Here is a 17,384-nt window from a genome sequence, read left to right as displayed (position 1 = left end):
GTCCCATCCAAGTATGGTGCTAAGACTTTCTTCATGACATAGGTATCAATACCTCTTTTCATTAAGAGCCCCCATCCTTCGCTTTTGTATTTCCAAATAACTGAGCTCTTAAAAACAGTGGGAGCCCAAGAGAGTGTTTACTTGGGACTCAGCAAAATTTCAGAACAGGGCCAAGTACTTTTGCTAAAAGAACCGTAGGTTAGTAGTTGGCAACTTTGATGGGCCCTCGCCCCCAGGGACCTGGAGAATCTCTTCACTGGGCGGATGATGTAAATTCTTACTTGACTGGCTATGAGATGATCTGCATGCATTGGCCGCACTTCTGCATGGGTTTTCCAGAGCTAGCTAGAAGAAAGACTTCCATCTGGAAGCTTATTTATCAAATCCTCTTGTTGCCTCTGAGCCATTCTCTTATCTCCGTAATCTCTGATTCTCAGGTCCATGACTGGCAGCATCAGCTTCAGCTGGGGATTAGTTAGAAATGCAAATTCTTGACCCCCACCCCAGATTTACCTCAGAAAACTGTAGGGATGGGCCCACACTGTCTGTATTTTAGCAAGTCATCCAAGCAATTCTAACACATGTTAAAGCACCACTGTTTCAAGGTCATACATGATTTTTTTCTTGGCCCAGTTAACTCATGGATTGCATCTGGAGAAGAGGCCAGAAGCAGGTCCATCATCCCCTTCTCCTCCATATCTTCAATGTTCTGTTCTTGCCAGCACCTGTTCTTTGCAAGTTCAGGAGCCCAGGCTGGAAGTCAAAACAATGGATCCTCCTCTTTGTTCTATTTTTTTTTTTTTTAACAATCTTAATTCTCCTTGAGATAGTCTGGTTTCATCTGACTAAGGAGGGCAGAGGGTCAGTAAAAGGAAATGCAGAAAAGAAAAAAAAAAAAACCAACATAGGCTCTCACCCTGTGATGAGCTGATACTAGATTAATCATATAGTCCATCTAATTTACCATCTTTTTATTTTTAGCAGATATGTCACATATAGGGAAAATATACCTTTATATAAATAAGAATCAATAAAGTAAATTTTGCTATGCTTTGTGCCTTATCCATTTAAGTGATATTACTATTTAAAATGATATTAGAAGTTCTTCATTTTTATTAGAAGTTATATTTTTGATCTATAAATGTTAAATCATTTGTCCTAATGCTTCTATACCTTTAGAATATATGAATTTAAGAAACGACTCTTGGAATGGTCAGCCTGAAGTACTGAAACAGTTCCGGGCATTACAACCATTTCCCTGTTCTTCAGCTTCTAGTATAGTAAAGCTCCAGCCATAAAAATACCATAATCAGAACTCGCATTTATCGTTGAACTAAAGTTGCCACCTCCTGTTGCAGATAGGTCAATGCTTCCTCAAAAGTCCTATTCAGACACAATACTCTTGGTTCGAATGTTTATGTCTATCGTGCAGGAAAGAAAAGTTGTATGTGTATTATGTGGTGCGGGGTGGGTGTTTCTGTGTGTGTTCAATCTCTTTTTCTCTGCCATCTTTTTCTTTCCCTTCTTCCTTGAAACATGTGTATGTTTCTTCCACCCTACTAAAATAAGATAGAATAAGATAAAATCTGATCCTTCTCTCCTGAACCCTGTTCTGAGACTCTATCTCTGTATCTTCACTGAAAAATGTTAATGTGAGTTACATTAAGTCCGAGGAAAGCCTATTGTGTGGAAAGAGCTTGTTATAATTATTTTGGTTCTAAATAATATTCCATTAACTAAGGTTGCAAGTTCAAAAGCCACGTTATTTTGTAATGTCAAGTTCATCCTTCCAAACTTGTTTTTTATACAGAAAGCTTTTTTTTTTGACAACTCCAATCAACTGCACTATTCATAAATATTCAGTTAACTGAAGTTTATCATATTAAATATTAATAATGATTAGCCTCACTTAATTAAATGCCTTTAAACATTTTAAACTATAATCAATCCTCAATTAAACATATTTAATTTAATTAAGTACTTCTAATGCATGTCAGGACAAACTTACTCCCTAAAGCAAAATGCCTGTAAGTTCTGAAGTAACTCTTTGAAATCTATAAGCTCAAACTTATAAACATGGTGAATGAGGTTTTTCAAGCATTCTGTTATTGTTTATAAACAATTAAATTTTATTACACCTTTGAATTTAAAATCATAATTCTTAATCAATTATTCATTTCCAACTGAAATCATAAAGTAAATTTGCCAGGTGCTCTAACATGCCAGATTCTCTTAAAACTGCAAACCTTTTTATGACAAACACAGAGGACATTCCAAAGTTTAACAAGAAAAGTCTTATTATGAGGATTTGATTAATTTCATCATCTCATAATTTAGTTTTAAATATTCAAAGTGATTGTAAAGTGATGTGCTCAAATAATTTGCCATCTCAAAAGTTATTGAGGAAAATTTTGGGACAATGAGATAGCACCTAATTGATAAGAGATCCCAGACCAGGATACAGGACCCAGCAATTATGTGCTTTCAGGATGAATCAGTGGGCGTCACGGGTCAACACACTCTTCTCTTTCCTTTGGTCTATTTCCTTTTGCTACCCTGAACACAGGCTCCAACATCCATGTGTACCCACTGGGATTGTATTCGCTTCTCTCACGACTTGGACATCTTTAATTGTATACCCTAATTCAGTGTTTTATCTTGCTGCTAATTACCTTTATCATTTGATGCATTCAATTGCCCTCTTCACTTCCTAATTGGAGTCTGCCTTTTGTTTCCACACGACTTGTCTGGACCTTGATATAATTCCTTTGTTATATTGTGAAATAAGATTTCTTAAAGAGAGGCTTACATGTTGTAACAGTTAGGGATTGCATTTGGCTACATATAGCAAACATCCCACTATCATAGTTAAATCAAATCAGGGTTTAATTTTCTTCCAGAGTCCAGGACTGGGCAGTTCTATGATGTCAATGCCTCGGTCTCTTTTACCTTCCTGCTCATCCTTAATTATTACTTTCATCCTCACTGTTACTACCAAGTGCATGATGGGAGCTCAGTCGTGACTTTCTAGCTATACAGCAGGCAAGAAAATGAAGACAGAGGTGATGAGCGGTGGGTGCTACCTCAGGATACCAAAATCTCCCTCACATTTTCAGTGTCTTCATTACATCTCTTTGACTATAATTGTTTTCATCCTCATGGTTTTCTCTATCTCTTCCTTTCTGTGAGGTAAGTATATATATATATATATGTCTTTGCTCTTTGCCCCTGGTTTTTGGCACAGAGCTCCCAAAACCTTCGTAGTTTCCTAAGTGATTAGAACAGTAGGAGCATCTCTTGTTCTAATATTTGTCTTTGATTCCATCCCTGACATAGGGCTCCTAAAACTTCTGTAAATTCCCAGTGTTAAGAGCCCTAGGAGCATATTTTGTATTAATGAGGGGCTCTGGTGGGCTTCCTGATAGCTCCTGGGTAAGGGCTGGTCACCAGAAAGACCAACCCATGAATAAAGCTTGGATTTTCAGCCTCACTCCCGATCTTCCAGAGAGGGAAGAGCGGCTGGAAATGGAATTAATAATTGTGCCTATGCAAGGAAAAAAACCCTAAAAAACCTAACAGTAGGCAGATCAGAGAGTTTTCAGGTTGGTGAACATATCCACACCAGGAGGGTGACCCACCCCAACTCCACAGGTAAGACAGGAATAAATAAAGGGAGAAAAACTGTTTCTACAAAAATGAATTTAAATACGTTGGGAAAATTCAATGAATACGAGTTTGTGAAAATGATATAATTGAAGCAAGGGTAGGTTAAACCACGGCAAAACCGGGAAAACTGTTGAAGTATAGAAGGATTCAGTACTATTATTACTTTGCAGGTAGCTAAATTCTCAATCCACTTTTAAGAAAGCAAATCTGGATATTATAGAAATTATATTATGATTTGTGGAGGAAAAGCAAAACAGAATTGCAGCCTGCAAACACATGTTCTAAGAATAAAGGCAATACTAGTGTAATAGACGTCATTCTGATAACTTGCATGAACAATTCTCACCTTAAGGGCACTAAGAAGTTTGTTTTTTAATGGAATGTGTGGTCATTTAAAATTGATTGTCTTTTTTTAAAAAATGTGAATAACAACCTGATAAAAAGCTTATTGTATGGATATGGGTTTTGAATAATAAATTTTCTGAAAGCAAAGGCCACTGCATATTACTTCTTAAGTGGCATGGATCTCATCAGTAGACCCTCCATATCTACCAAGGAAGGACGTTAGGCATGACTTTTTATCACTTCCGTGGTGTCATTCCAGCTCCCCCGCACACCCGCACAATCCATATTTATCCCTCATAGAATGAAAGACTTCCTTCTTTGTGCTTTTAGAGAACTCTGGACATACTGCAAGTTTAACATTTACCGTTGCTTGGTGCTGTGGGCTACATGTGTCCCCTCGAGATTCCTAGGTTGACATCTAATCCCCAGTACGATGGTATCCCCTGCCATGAGAGGGTGCAAAAAGAAAATGACCACCTGCCAACCAGGAAGGGGTCTCTCTCTAGATACTGATCGGCCAGCACCTTGGTATGAACTTCCCATCTTCCAGAACTGTAGGAAATAAATTGTTTGTCACTCAGTCTGTGGTAGCTTGTTACAGCAGCCCAAACTGACTAAGATACTCGGTAACTGAGTTTTACTTGTATTAACAAGCAAGAGGACAGGCCCCAAATGGAGTCACTTGATGCTAAAGCCCCACTCACCAAACTGAGACTTAATTGTAGTTTCGGCTCTCCCAGAAACGGAATCTTAAACCAGTTGATCAGGAGTCACCTGATGAGTACTAGTGAGGTAATCAGCTTGATAGACCCCTGCCATCCCCTAAAAGGAAGTGACTTTGCCATAACGGTCTGCTTTAAGAGAGAGAGAGAGAGAACACGCAGGGAGAGGAGCAGAGGGAGAGGGACAACCAGACTCTGTGTTGAGCACAGAGCCTGACATAGGGCCCGATCTTGACCCCAAGATCACGACCTGAGCCGAAATCAACAGCTGGATGCTCAACTGACTGAGCCACCCAGGCACCCCAAAAGTCTTTTATTTTGTACAGCTCCTAGGAGCTCCTTTCTATCTGCTAGATCTGATGTTGCCTGATTTATTCACCATTGATTAAAGCCAATAAGATCTTTAAAATTTATTCAGTTGAATTTTTTTTTTAACACTTGAGTATTTCTCAATGATACTCTGAGTTGCCAGAGGCCAAGGTTTGTGTATCACTGAATTATTTTACCCCTAACTCCCAGAGTAGTGCCCGGTACATATCAGTTCTGCTGTGGTTATTTTTATGTTCGATTTGTCTTTAGAAAATAATGCCAAGATTACGTGACCATGTCACACACGTCAAATTTTCTTTCAGCCTTCCTTGCATCTTACCTGGCAAAAATGTGCATTATCCCACATGGGATATTCCCTATCTGCTAACTCCAGATTGCTTAGAAATACCCAAGAAACCTGATAAAGCCAATACACTGATTGAGAAAAACTAAATACTGAAACTTCATTAGTCATCAGGAAATAAAATTAAAACCACAGCGAGAGGCCACTACAAATCTACCACAATAGCTTAAATAACAATAGAAAATAAAAAACACAAAGTTTCGGCTACAGTGTAGAGTCGGAACTTGCGTACACAGCTGCTCCAAGTGCGGATTGGTTTAGCGACATCTGAAAACTGTCTGGCTGTTACTAATACTGAACGTACGCATGCCTTCCGACGCATGCAGCGACGGGGTTCCGGAGTGTGCACACCACAGAAACACGCACACATGTGAGCAAAAGCCACGTAGTAGAATAGCTGCTATTCATAACAGCCGAAAGCTGAACAATGCCCAAACTCAACAACAATGGAATGGATAACTAAATTATGAGAATTCAGGCAATGAAATGAGAATGAATGATCGACGGTCACACACAACGATATCGATGCATCTCATAAACATGACGTTGTCTGGAAGAAACCAGCCACAAGAAAAAAATGCATGCTGTATTTTTCCACTTATACAAAGTACAAAAACTGGCAGAGCGAATTTATGCTGCTAGGAGGCAGGAGAGTGACTGAACGTGAGGCAAGCATAGTGCTGGAGGGAGTTACCGGGGGGAATTCTGGGGGTGCTGGTGATGTTTTGTTTCTCAAGGCAGGCACTGATTCAGTTTGTAAAAAATCATCAAACTCATTTACATTCTTCTTTTGTACGGACTTCGGTTTAAAAATAGTGTACCTATTGGGGCGCCTGGGTGGCACAGCGGTTAAGCGTCTGCCTTCGGCTCAGGGCGTGATCCCGGCGTTATGGGATCGAGCCCCACATCAGGCTCCTCCGCTATGAGCCTGCTTCTTCCTCTCCCACTCCCCCTGCTTGTGTTCCCTCTCTCGCTGGCTGTCTCTATCTCTGTCGAATAAATAAATAAAATCTTTAAAAAAAAAGTAGTGTACCTATGGAGTGACGCACCCATACAGATCCAGAGGCTGGTTTAATAGCGTATGCATCTGTGGTTCTTAGTATTGTATACATTATTTCTATTTTTTCAAGCTTAGTCATTTAGAACCAACACCAAAGACTTGATGGTTTGAAGTATTTTATTTAATAAGAGCTACAACACATTAACGGCTTCCGCTGGGTCAGTGTCACTTTGGGACCAGTGAGGCTAAGCTAAAGGATACGGAACCTTGAATGGCAGGCCTAGTACCCAGATCTGATTTCTAGAACACCTTCTACAGGTCGCCTACGCTTATTTACTAGAAGGAACTATTTCCTTAATCAAGGATATTTAATTTTCATCAGCTGGAGAAGGGCAACATTGCTGTAAGAAGTTAGTGTAACTGCAATACTAATGAATAAAGCCTGGTCCTCTAGGCTTTGTAGGCTCACTACAGAAGACTGCACGATTTCCCATTCTCCTCTGATTAAATTTATAATAAACAGGTCTAGGTCTCACCCAGAGGCCCTGTGAGCTCTAGGTCTTTCATTTCTCATTATTGTGGGCCTGGACAGAATGATTGGCCTCTCTGGGGCACTAGTGTGCTCCTGGCCAAGGAAACAGGTAACAGACACACAATGGCTCTTCACTCATGCTTGGAGTGGCATAATCATTCCTGCCCACATTTCATTGACCAAAACAAGTCATATTGTCACATCTGACTTCAGTAGGACGGGGAGATTAAAACTCAAAATTATAGGTATCAGCATTAGTTGCCAGATAAGGGCGCATTTAAGAATAATACCACAGGGCGCCTGGGTGGCTCAGTGGCTTAAGCCTCTGACCTTTGATTTCGGCTCAAGTCATGACCTCAGGGTCATGAGATTGAGCTCTGAGGCTCCGTGCTCAAAGTCAGTCTGCTTAAGAGTCTCTGTCTCCCTTTCCCTCTGCCCCTCACCCTGCTCGCTCGCTCTCTAAAAATAAATAAATAAATAAATAAACAAACAAATAAATAAATAAATAAAATCTTAAAAAAAAAAAAAAGAGTACCACAGGCTACTGCAAGCATTCTAAGTGCTACTTAATATCTTCCACTCTGGCAATACAATAATTTACTTATCTATTAATCAGTGGAGAGACAGCTATACTATTTTGCAGTTTATTGTTACAAACGGTGCTTACAAATGTTTCCTTAGAGGCATTTGCAAGAGTTTCTCTAAGACGGACACCTGGAGATGTGATTGCTAGGTAGTAGTTTCATATATATCTTCCACTTTACTAGACTGTGCCAAAGTTTTCTCTAAAAAGTACAAATTTACTCTTTCCAGCAATACATAGGAGTTTCAGATTCTCTACTTACTAGTTACCTATACGGCAATACAATACTGCACGTGTTATTATCAGGTTTCTTTAGAAATGCTAACTCTGGGTGCTATTAACATGGATATTCATTATACTTGTATTTTCCATATCATTGAAACATTTCTTCACTCTTAATTAATTTAATTAATACTTCATAAGAATATTTTTAAAACTAAAGGAAAATGAAGAGAAGGTCCATAGAAGCACGTTGATGTGAAGAATCTCTGAATCTACCGTCATAAACTTTTAAAATAATATAGACACAGTAAAGAATTTTATGGAGTGATACAGAAGTTTTCTTCTGAATGTTCAAACATGGTCTTCTATTATTTCCTCCTCCAACCACTAAGGACTTCTACAAGTACAAATACCTGATGAAAAAAAAATTTCCTTTGCTGCCTTTGAAATATTACTGGATAGAGAAGATATGGTTAATGGCCTTCTACCCTGTGGTCCTCAGCCCACTGGAGTTCCTTGAGGTGGTAAACAATTCCTCCACGTGCCAACTTTTTGTTTTCCTTTAAGGGCGGCCTCTCTCTCCTGTGAGTTGCCTCCGGCTTCAGGAGCCTGACCCACAGTGGCAGACTGAAAGTTCCAGTACAATGAATTCCCCAGGAGCCACTTTCAACAAACAAGGGGCAGGGGTTGCCCAGATTCCTGAACCTTCGCGGGGACTGTGTTCTACAGAGTCTCTCTCAAAGGGTCCTCAGTGGAACTGAGCTGCTGTTGTCCATGGTGGTAACCTACCCATGAACACACCCTTATTGGTCTTCTCCTTGCCCTTCTCCTTTCTTGCCCTGGTTTCCTGGGATCACTCTCAAACAAGCTACTTGCATTTGAATATTGGTCTCAGTCCTGCTTTGGGGGTTCAGGGAAGGGAAACAACCTTTTTTCCCCTGGCCTTGTGAATTGGACTGACAAAAGACAGATTAGCGAGAGAAAAACACAAATTTATCAACGTGCATCACACAGACACATGGGAGTACTCAGTGATGAGGAACTCAAAGGGGGGGGGGGGTTGGCACTTGAGCTCATATAGCATCTCCGCAAAGAACGGGAAATTTGTAGAGAACTGACAAGATGAAGAAAAAGAACTTTGAGATTTGAGGGTTGGAAATTTGCAGGAAGGTAAATACATGGGGAAACTAATGGAAGATAAAGGTTGCTTTAGCAAGGTTTGTTATGTAGATTCCTCTGGTGCCATCTCTGGACTAAGTAGAGTTGTTTCCAGGGGTTAACTTTAGTCCTTCCTGGTAGGGAGGAAAGGGAGGACATCCTCACAAATTTATGTCCTGCTTTTAGGCAAATAGGTAGAGAGCTTTTCTTGCATCTGCGTCTTCTCCATTGTCTTCCGTTCCAAATAATATGATAAAATAGCATATTTGGGGGTGGCATACTCTGCCACCATTCAGGGATTATTACCCCAATTAAGAAAGCAGAGAAATTTCAGTTTTAGCCAAACAGATGCCTTCCTCCTGCCCCCTACCACCACACCAAGTCCCCCAGCTCTCCAGAATCATTCTGTCTTTTAATACTCAAATAAATTGGTCTTCATCCTTTGAAATGTCTCTGAAGATTTCTGAGGGAGCAGGAGGGGAGTGCGCAACCTTGCGAGTCCGTGTGCCTGTACCGCCCCTCCCTCTCACGTGCCCCACACACGCTCCCAGGCCCTCGGGTTGCCCTCTCTTCTCCTCCGTCTGCTCTGCCCACAAAGGTCAACACCGCTTCAGTTCATCTCTCCCAAAGAACTCAACACGCAAGTCTCTTACATTTAACAGCCTTTTACTCAATTTTGAGTTAATGCAGTGGATTATAGAAAAAAGTAAAAAAATTGAACACTGGATCTCCCTGTCCTACAAATCCATTAATTCTTCCCAGCCATGGGAAACTTTTCATAGGTTTCATTTGCCTTAATCTTCCAAATCCTCACTTTAAACTGCTTCCTCTGCTTCCTGGCTGCTTGATTCCAAAACCAAATTTCTGTTATTTGCTTTGATTAGAAGTTTAACTCTACTCCCACTTTAACCCCTGTGTTAGCCTTGCACAGCACCAACCCCTTTAAGTGTTTTCCCAAACAAAAGGCCATCTAATCATGGTCTTTGCCCCTGAGCCTCAGAAAGCACAGGCAGGGCTTTTTAAATGACATGTTTTTCTTAACATAATTCAAATTTTTCTGCCCATGTTACCCTTTGTTTGGAGGAGAGGTACAGCCCAAATATTCATTCTCCTTTATTTCAACCCAGAGCTTAAGGGTGGAGGTTTAAAAGAAAATTTTTTAGTTGCATTTAACTGCAAAAATAACATGGTAAACTCTTTTATTTTTTATTTTATTTCTTTAAGTAGGCTCCACACCCAGTGTGGAGCCCAATTCAGGACTTGAACTCATGACCCTGAGATCAAGACCTGAGCTAAGGTCAAGAGTTGGATGCTTAACTGACTGAGCCACTCAGGTGCCCCTGGTAAATTCTTTAAATTAAACATTTCAGTTTTTCATATCTCTATGATTGCTATGATTTAGGACAATTTCAGTCTCAAGTGATGAAAGTCAAATCCAGTATGTCTTAATGGAGAAAAGGCTTAATACTACTCATATGGCAGCAAAACCTCAGGACTGACTTCAGGTTCAGCTAGATCCAGGGGATTATGTATTTCCAGGACACAACGTCTTTCCACCATTGCTTCTCAATTTTTTTTTCTTATGTTGGCCCCATTTCCATGCATAAGAAGTTGCTTTTAGTTGGGGACTTGTTTCTAGAAGCCAATTAGTAACTTAGTCACAGTGAAGGCTGTGGAATTTATCTAATTTTCTGTATCTACAGACTGACATATTATCACTGAGATGTCTTTTGCCATCATTTGATATCTATTTGCAAATAGAAAAAAACACTTTTTGGTTTGACTTCTAATTCTAAGATCACGTTTTATTTTTTTAGTAGTCTTTTATTTAAGGTTTTGTTTATTCATTTGACAGAGAGAAAGAGAGAGCACAAGCAGGGGGAGCAGGAGAGGGAGAAGCAGACTCCCTGCTGATCAGGGAGCCCAATGTGGGGCTCTATCCCAGGACCCTGGGATCATGACCTGAGCTGAAGGCAGATGCTTAACTGACTGAGCCACCCAGGTGCCCCAAAGGTCACATTTTAGAAAGCCAGCCAGAAATTGATGAAGAAATATATGCTTTGTACGGGTTTTGCCCAGGATGTTTCTTGGGTGAAAAGGGAGAATTATTCCCGAACTTTTCGTCTAGAGGGGGGTTATTTAAAAGTAATGAGAAAGAGTGTACTTAAAAACATTCTTTGCAGAGTAGTATATTATAAGTATTATAAGAGGTCAAAGAAGAGAGAAATTACTGTAGGTTTGAGAAATTACAGAGGAGTTGATGTAAAACACAGATCATGAATTCTGCCTTTAAGAGTAGGTAGGATTTTAAAAAAAACAGAGCAGAAAGATGAATTTGAGGTTCAAATTAAATTATTTTCAAGGAAATAGCTTGAGAATGTGTCTTAGAAACCAGAATTTTTAAGGTAATAATTTCAGACTTTATGATGAGTGCTGGTGATATAATATTTCTGTATTATTTTGCCCAAGTGTTTATCAGAACCAAATTGAAAAAATTTATTTATTACACAAACTTTTGGACTGCACTATTTTGTTGGAGACTGAAGAATAGAAGTTTTCAGATGCTCATTACTTGGATAGTTCATCAAATGACTCCGTCAATTTGCATCTCTAGAATTTTGTCCTCAAAATGCCTCAAACTTAACCATTCCGCAATTAAAAAAAAAAAAAAGCTTCAATCAATGATGTTTCTTTTATCCTTCTGTTATTGATCATGAAAGTTATTACTTGCCTGGTTCTCTTGGTTCTTTGAAAAGGAACACAGTGTGAAAAGTAACCAAAAGACTAAATCAAAACCCATTACTGGGTAGCTATTGGGTCAAACAATTTATGATATGCCTTTTAAGATTTAAGACAATCTCCATGAAGTGGGCAGAGATGTAGTAACCACTGGATTGGACCATCTACTATCCAGTATCTGGGCTTGTGAATGGCTAGATTATCAGTGGCATGTTAGAAAATCAACCTGATATCAGCTTCAAAAGATGTGGTGTCTTTCTCAATGTTTCTAACTTCCCTTAAAACTCTTTGGTGGAACCCTCGTCCTTGATTTTGTCTAAGTATTTATTCCCAAACATACTATTTATTTCAGAAATGCTACCAAGAAGGGCTTATTCCATAGAAATCCCGTAGAAAAACTGGATAGGATGAATGCCATCACTGGAGATGAATGGATCTGTGAAGGTAACCCATGAAGACCGATAAGCATCACAAGGTTTAAGTACTTCTCTGAACAGTATCCAAACCTCTCTGGTCTGGAAGTCACATAAGATCTCACTCTCCTGAAAAGCTTCTCAACCTTCCCAATCATCATCAGCCATAAAGAAGGAACAGGTTCTCTTCACGTATTTCGATAGCCCTGCTTCTGTCCCAGGCTGAAATTACCACACACCAAGGCACACAATTAAAAAATTGCAACTGAACTTATTTGAACCTTATTATTATTATTATTATTTTAGATTTAGATTTGAAGTAATTTTCAGGCAGGTTAGAATTTCAGGCCGGTTAGAATTTGTAAACTTACAGGGTCAAAGCCAATGAACTAAAAATGAAAGAGAGAGGGCATAAAACACAACAAAACTTGGCTAAAAGGAAAATGAAAGGTGCTACAATTCAGGTATTACCTTTTGAGTCATAGGTAGTCAATTATTAGTTCTTCTAGAGCTTACAAATAAATTTGTGGATCAACAATCTCTTTGGCTTCTCAGCTGTGGACAATGGCAGTGCAGACTTATGTCCCCTGCATATGACTGAAGAGAAAAGTTGTGGATCTTGACTGAATGTGCTTCCTTTGAAATCAGATACAATATGAGATTAGGGAAGGGAGGGCATTTGTGGTTAAAATGTACCCCTTGAGTCCTCATTTTTCTACCACTGAATCTAAAATTCTTCTTGTATCTTAATTCTTTTCTCTTACTACAATGGAAAAATATCTTGTAAAATCAAAGGCGAATGCTTGCACATTTGTTCTCTATCATATATCTTCCCTCATCCACTCATAAGGTTTTGGTCCTATAGTTATTCTCTTACAAACTTATTTTTAAGTATAGTGTCAAGAAGAGATATTTATTTTTCTCATGGTAAAGGAAATTTTCCAATAAGTACATAGGTCTTTTTTATTGTTACTTTTGTTTCAGCATTCTATTTGTATGTATATGTTCCCATAAACACTCTTTCAATTATTGTTGTTTCTAAAAATGTGTATTTTATATTATAAGTCAGGTCTTACATTGTGCATGTTTACCAAAAATGTCTTTGTTATTATTTTTCCTCCAGACTAACCTTAGAATGAGATTATCAATTATGCTAAAAGGATAAAATCCTTTTGAAATTATTATTTTGATCCTTGCACATTGCTTTTTCTTATTTAGTTCAGAAAAATATATTGAATTCCACAAAAACAAACAAAAGAATTTTGGAGTTGCATTGTATGCAAAGATTTGGATGAACATTGAAAACTTTACAATATAATTTTCCCCATCTCAAAATAACTTTTTTTTCATAAAACTGTTGATTTTTTATTAGTTGTAAATTTCTGCTTGAGTAATTACTAATAATTCAAGTTTTTTTTTCCATTGCAAATGAACTTATAGTTTTCATTACATTTGTTAATCACACTGCTTATTACGAAAGATACTAATTTTGTGTATGTTGTGCCTATATCTGGTCATTTTATTGAATTACTTATTCTAAGAATATATAATTCATTCCCTTTGTATAGGTATTACTTATTTGTAAATATTTCAAACAGAAAAAAGTAATAGAAAATTATATAATAAAAATGTCTATTAATCATCTTCCATAACATCTTCACATTGTATCCTTCTGCTTTACATTTTTTAAGAGAAAATATTGTTAAGCTCCACGCATTAAAAAATTGAATTCCACCACTGTGTTAGTGAATGTATTCATTATTAAGAAATTGGGAGTTACAATTTTTATTCATTTTTATATAATTACAAAAACAGATATATGTGTATAATTGTTCATATATTACGATATTTTACACAAATGACAACATGTCATGTATATTACACTATTTTATTGAAATATATTTGATGGCATATATCTGTGTGATTCATTAATCTATTGTCTCTTCATGGTGGTGTTACTTAAATGTACCAAAGTGTATTTATTCGCTCTCCTCTTGAGGGACAGACCAACACTTTAGTATGACACATAGAGCAGTGATGGACATCCTTGTGCAAGTCTCCTTATATCTCTTTGGCAACTTTTGCAACTCCTGTGTTCTAATTCACGTTTTCTATTGCTTCTTGAGTACTTCTGCATAGCATATTTTTTGTAAAAATAAATATTTAGGTTTTCAAAATTTTAGCTTGGAATTATGTACACTATTCTATTGTAAAAATGTAAACTTAGTTTGTATATCATGTTGTATCATTTTTAACCTATTCAATAACTTTCACTTTGAGATCTCTTACTATCATTACCTTCTTTTGTTACTTTCATATTTTCGTCCATATATTCGTTTTTGAGATGTGTCTCTTGTAGACAGCATATTGATACATTTAGACATTTTACATGCTAGTTTGTACACAGGTAAGTTTTGCCTAGTTCAGAGCTCTGTCTTTGCTAGGTAAACCCAAACATTTATTGTCATTAATGATGTATCTTAGACTTTCTATTCATTAGGAATTACAGGAGGCTGCTAGGAAAAAATGTCAAAAATTGCTAAAATTGGGTTTTTATTTTTCTCACATAACAAGAATTGCTGAGGTAGAATAAAAGTCTTTTAGGTAAAAGTCCCACTCCTTCCCAATGTATTCTGTTTTGATTTTGATAAAACCCTTATAATCTCAAGATTTAACTTGGAGATACATTTCTTTAGCTCTTGGCAATTGTTCCCTATTGGGGGTAGTAACTTTCTCTGCTCTCTAGATGTTGGAAGATGTTGTTCTTCAAGCCTGTTAACTCTATTTCATAAATTCTTTTTTTTAAACTTCATATTTCGCTCTTTAAGAATCCCCTCCTGACTTACCCCACTGTCATTCCTGCAACTCCGTCCATACATTCTTCTGTAATAATCTATATAACTTCTAAGAATACTGATGGCTTCTTTGTCATTGCGCATCTCTTCTTAATGGATATGACAGCCTTTTAAATAACACTGGGTGCTAATTCGTAGAGAGCTTATTTGAAGTTGATCCCTTTCTTTAATGGTATCTCTGTTTTATTCCAGTGTTTAGTGATTCTTGGATATATGATTAAATATCCATTTGATGACCAAAAATGAAATAGGTAGCAGGACTCTTCTTTACCAACCCAGTGAGTATCCCTATTTGCAGAGTCGGGTTCTAATTTTACGAGGGCTTGTGATGGACAGACAAGATTTAACGACAGAACACTAGGTGCCCGAAGCTTCTCTTCTAGGGATGAGCACTCTTGACCTCTCCCTGTGGCTATACATTAACTACTTTCTAGCCCAATGACCACTCTGTCAGGTTTCTGTGTCAGACCCACGGAACTGACAGTGGCATTAAGGGCTTTCTTCCGAAGAAAGCCTTCTGTAATTGATTCATGCTCTGCTCAGCATTTCAGTCCCTAAACTCATGACAAAGGCATGCATTAGGCTGATTATTATTCTTGTTTACAGGGGACTTTGTACTTCTGGGAGGGGGGGCAACAGTGCTGCCTCTATACACTCTGAGTTTAAGTAAAGAGACACCTCCTTCAAACTGAGCTTTTAACTCTCTTGATGATTACCCCAGGCTTCTCTGGTTCCTATTGAATTTTGGGGTTACTCTAAGGCTGTGTTAGGAAGAATCCTCACTGCCTCGAAAACCTTTTTCTCGCTATAGTTTGGGCTATGTTTTTACCCATTGGGTTGTTTCCTTCATTCGCAAACCATCCTCCATCTACTGGAGATTTCTAAAGAATTGCTGGTCTAATGAAGATACACTTTTTCCTTCCCATGCCTACTGTTTACTTATTTCCCCTTTTTTCTGTCATTTCAATAGTATGGGGACAGAATAAGGAGACACAATTTATCATCTTGTTCTAAACAAATTCCCTATTATTGGAAACTCTTTCCTCTTGAATTCCTTTGATACTGAAAACTTTTGACACATTCCCTAATCCCTTTTCTTCAGGCACCTGCCATGTGGGCTTTGCCAAGGTGCAGTTTATAGTTCTGAGTGTCCTACCCTCTTCAGTAATATCATACAATCTAGTGGCTATTTGCGTGTGTGTGTGTGTGCGCATGTGTGTGAGCTTACTACTTAAAGCTTTACACTGTATATATGCAGCTCCAAATGATGTTAAAATGATGTTTAACATGCATCAGATACTTATTAGGTCCCACGCATTTTGCTAATTACTCTGTTTAATTCTTTCTACTCTTCCACCACTAAAATTCTTCATTTCATAAATGGGGAAACCAAAGCTGAGAGAGTTTAAGTAAACAGCTCAGGGTTTCTAGGCTCACGGGTGGGTATCAGAGCCAGGATTATACCCAGGACTTGGATTCCAGAACCATCACTCGTAAAAACTCTGTCATAATGCTGCTCCTGTGCATTTACAATTAATTACCCAAACAGTAGTTAAGACCTCATGTTCTCACAAGTATTGAAAAACGAGAAGAAACACAGACTCTTGGAGACTTCTGCATTGAACAGCCAAACATTAAGTGGCAAAGCAAATTGCATGTGGGAAAAATTCCAGTAACTCAGAGTGAGGAATACATTGCAAATTGCAGCATGGAAATTTACCATAGAGTCTGGTGGCTGGGATGGTTTTCTAATGATTTCATGAGGGAGAAACAGTGCTTTGCCTTTTCTTTTGTGCATCCGTGTCAGTTCCTGCTATCATGTCCAGATAAGCAAATGCCCTTTCTCTTTTAACATCAGAAATACACCTTGAGCTATATTTCCCTCCTCATGTTCTCCAACCCTATAGGGCCTCTTACAAGTTCACCGGCCAGTCAGAAGCTCTGACCCAACTTTTGTAGGTCATCGACTTAGAAAGCCAATAATTCCCTGTCCTTCACCCTTTCTAAAAGGAACCTAAATTCAACTTTAACTAATGTTCCTCTGATATAACAAAGTCCCTATAGATTACTTAGTTGTCTCAGTCAAAACCAAACCAAACCAACATAATGAACTAAAGGCTCAAAACAACAGACTTGGAAGCACAACTATGTTCAAACCTTGTACCATCACTTATGTTTCTCTGAGTATGTTTTGCAGTGACTGTATATGCCCAAGTTTTGTTTTCCTAATTTTTAAAAATGAGAGTTAATATACTTAAGATTCGGAAAAATTAATTACATGATAACAGATATAAGCCTTACACTAGAAACATAGTTTAAATCTAAATAGAGTGTTTTCCCTACAAGATAAATATGATATGAAGTGTTTCATAAACTAAAGTAGGACACACACACACACACACACACACACACACACACACAGTGAAAACCAAATAAGGTCTGAGAACAAACAGATCGACCCACATAGCTTCACAAA

This window comes from Ursus arctos, unplaced genomic scaffold (assembly GCF_023065955.2).
Source record: "Ursus arctos isolate Adak ecotype North America unplaced genomic scaffold, UrsArc2.0 scaffold_16, whole genome shotgun sequence".
Lineage (NCBI taxonomy): Eukaryota > Metazoa > Chordata > Mammalia > Carnivora > Ursidae > Ursus > Ursus arctos.
The sequence above is the reverse complement of the archived record's forward strand: the minus strand, read 5'-3'. Positions refer to the sequence as shown.